This window comes from Silene latifolia, chromosome 6, assembly GCF_048544455.1.
Source record: "Silene latifolia isolate original U9 population chromosome 6, ASM4854445v1, whole genome shotgun sequence".
In the NCBI taxonomy this organism is placed as follows: domain Eukaryota; kingdom Viridiplantae; phylum Streptophyta; class Magnoliopsida; order Caryophyllales; family Caryophyllaceae; genus Silene; species Silene latifolia.
This window is the reverse complement of record NC_133531.1, coordinates 20,920,376-20,923,570: the sequence shown is the minus strand read 5'-3', so window position 1 is coordinate 20,923,570 and position 3,195 is coordinate 20,920,376. Positions and strand designations below refer to the sequence as shown.

The 3,195-nt window shown below is 39.3% G+C and overlaps 1 long non-coding RNA gene across 1 annotated transcript; it reads right to left on the bottom strand.

Annotated features, from left to right (window-relative positions):
• Positions 1-1,969: 1,969 nt before the first annotated feature.
• LOC141658641 (uncharacterized) lies at positions 1,970-2,455 on the bottom strand. Its single transcript, XR_012549328.1, has 3 exons — positions 2,342-2,455; positions 2,124-2,253; positions 1,970-2,016 (listed from the first exon to the last, which is right to left on the bottom strand). It is a non-coding gene; the product is annotated as an uncharacterized LOC141658641 (long non-coding RNA).
• Between the last annotated feature and the right edge of the window lie 740 nt (positions 2,456-3,195).

Below are 3,195 nucleotides of genomic sequence, written 5' to 3'. Positions count from 1 at the left end.
AAGTGTAATTTTAACCAAAATAAGTGTAATTTTAATGGAGAAAAGTGTAATTCTAATGGATAAAAGTGAAATTTTAATGGAGAAAATGTGTAATTTTAATTAAAATGTGTAATTTTAATGGAGAAAATAAATTTGAATTTTTGTAAAACACTCCACAAAACCATTAACCTTCGGATCTTTAATAATGAAAAAAACACCAAAAATAATGAAAAAACACCAACAATAAACCAAACCGCGTCGGTTGTAACAAAACACAACAACGCCATCATCTACATTAAGAAACTTAGCATCTAAAGAAAAATACACGAAAACGAAAAAAAAAAAAAAAAAAAAAAAAAAAAAATCAGATCTGGAAAACGTTAAAATGAAACACCTAGATCTGAGAAGACCAAAAAAGCAAAAAAAAAGGCTTGAGATGAAACGTCTTATTAGTGTTGTTATTCACTACAAAAAGAATTAAAACAGGCGACTGATTTTGGCGACTGAAATCAGTCGCCAAAATCAATTTGGCGACTGAAATCAGTCGCCAAAGGTCAGTCGCGGACCTTAGTCGCCTTTTCTAGCTTTGGCGACTAAAGTCGGTCGCCAAATTTGGCGACTGCCAAATCAGTCGCCAAATACCAAAAAAGGCGACGGATGGGGTAGTCGCCAATTTGGCGACTGATTCAAGGTAGTCGCCAAATTGGCGACTGAATAGCAGTCGCCAAATGCCAAGACAGTCGCCTTTTTTGGGTGACGTAGCCAGTTTGGCTGAGGCAAATTGGCGACTGATTTAGGATTTGGCGACTACAAATCAGTCGCCAAATTGGCGACTACCTTGTATCAGTCGCCAATTTGGCGACTGACTTGCAGTCGCCAAATTGCAAATCAGTCGCCAAAGCTACTGTAAGTTTTGGTGGTTTTTTTCGTTTTCATTGCTAGCCAAATATTTACAACCTGCATACAAACCGATGTTCCACAACACCATACATCCCAAATTTCAACACACACAACACCATACATTTCAACCCAACACCTCCCAATTTCTCAATCTTCATTTCATATATTGAAAATGAAAGTTTTACAAGCTAAGCGATTCTAATGTTCAAGTCTAAAGTTCAAGTTTTACAAGCTTACATGCTAAAATTATCCTACTTGGAAGCCAACACCGGCTCCACTCCCCCCATGTGGACCATGCGGATCATTTGGATCGTAGTTGGGTCGAGTTCCGGGGTTACAACCTTGCCACCAAGTCTCAAACATTGCCATTCTTTCCTTCATTTGGCGCAATTCTTCATCACGTTTGGCATCACGTTCATCACGCTCCTTTATTTGACCTTGAAGTTGACTAATAATTCCCGGTTGATACGTGTTGCTTTGGGAATTGTCAAGTCGATCTCCTACGCGTTTTCTCATAGAAAGCCGGTGTTGAACTTCCGGTACCATACACGTGCCCTTTCTTGAAGCCATCCACCAACTTATACCATATGTCATTATCCGGAGTTTCTGGATTGGCGGCTTTTTCTTGTTCAAATGCTTCCTACAATATTAAACAAATGGTTGTAAGTTAATATGGTAACCACCTTATATACGACATTTTAAAAGAGAGTAAATTAACAAAAATTAAGTGTTACGGAAACTTACATATAATTGCTTGTCTTTTGGCTTAGTCCAAGTTCTAACCCCTTTGTGGTCAACCCCGGAATGCGTGTCCGAAAAACAGTTCTGCAATACCGTCGCAATCGGGCCGTGACTTCTTCTTTCCTCTCTGAATGAAAAAAAAAACATACATGTTAGAAAATCAACAAAAAATCTAACATAAAATAAACATGTTGCATTGAAAACAAAAAAAAAGTGTGAAATAATAGACAAACTTACCCCCAACATACGATTCCAGAACGATCGTGAACCCGCGTAATGAGTAGGCTCGTTCACGGCGTCTTCCTTTCCTCCTCTTTTGTTGAGGGATGCTTGCTTAGACTTCTTCCCGAAAAGCGGGAGTTTTGGTATGCTGTATTAAGCCTTCATACTTGTCACCTGCAATTACACATATGAAATCATAACTAATAAGTTACTGATATTATTTATAATATAAGAGAGTATATACTAATTAATACAAATAACAAAACAAGTTAATTAAATACCTTTCATGTGCTCTGGTTCCTTTGGGCGCCTAACTACCTTCCAAATCACGTCCCGATATCGTCGAGTACCGACTTCCTCGTACCTGATACGGACATTCCGTTCTTGAGACGGTGACCAAGCATATGCTTGCTACAAAAAAAAGCGACAAAATTTCATATTAGTATTTATAAAAGTATAACCTTGGTTATTAAAACAAAGAAATACGGAAAATATATACCCGAAAGTTATTGAACCACGCATCTCTTTGTGCAGGAGAAGCTTGTGTCCACGACGTAGGAATTGGACCCACGAAATTAGTCTTCGTGCTTTTCGTGACACCTCGTACCACGCAATCGTCCATAAACCTGCATTTATTTTGAACATGTAAAATTACAAACAATTATTATTTAAAAAAAAAAAAAAAAAAAAAAATAGTAGACTAATAAAGAATAAAACTTACCATAATCCCGCCGGCTCAAGGATCATCTTATGATCCGAAGTGTACCGTATCGGCACCCGTGGTGTCTCGTCGGTAGCGTCACTCTCCTCACCGTCACCGTCTGTCTGCATCGGATCCTCCTGCACAAACTCCTCCTCCTGCTCCGGACGCGTACTCTGTCCTCCTCCTGAGCCGCCTCCACGCTTCCTACCTCGACCCGCTCCACCATCTCGAGTAATACAAATAAAAATTAACACAAATAATGATAAATGAAAATTATACAGACTTCTAAATTTTAATAATTTACTCTTGAGGAATACAAAATTATACAAATTTAATCATCTTCATCTTCAAACCCCTCGTCCTCATCCTCATCCTCTTCCTCATCGTCATCATCGTCATCATCATCATCATAATCATCTTCATCTCCAAACCCCTCGTCCTTCCTCCTTTTCTCCTCCTCCCTTCTCCTCCTCACCTCATCTTCCCCCCTCCTCTCCTCCTCTTCTTCCCTTCTCTCCTCCTCCTCCTCCGCCTCATCCTCCCCCGGCAGTCTCTCTTCCACATCATAAAATTCTTCCTCTTCCATGTCTTCACCATCTTTATTCTCATGTTCATAGTTGATTTCATCGGGTGGAGACAAAAGCGTTTCA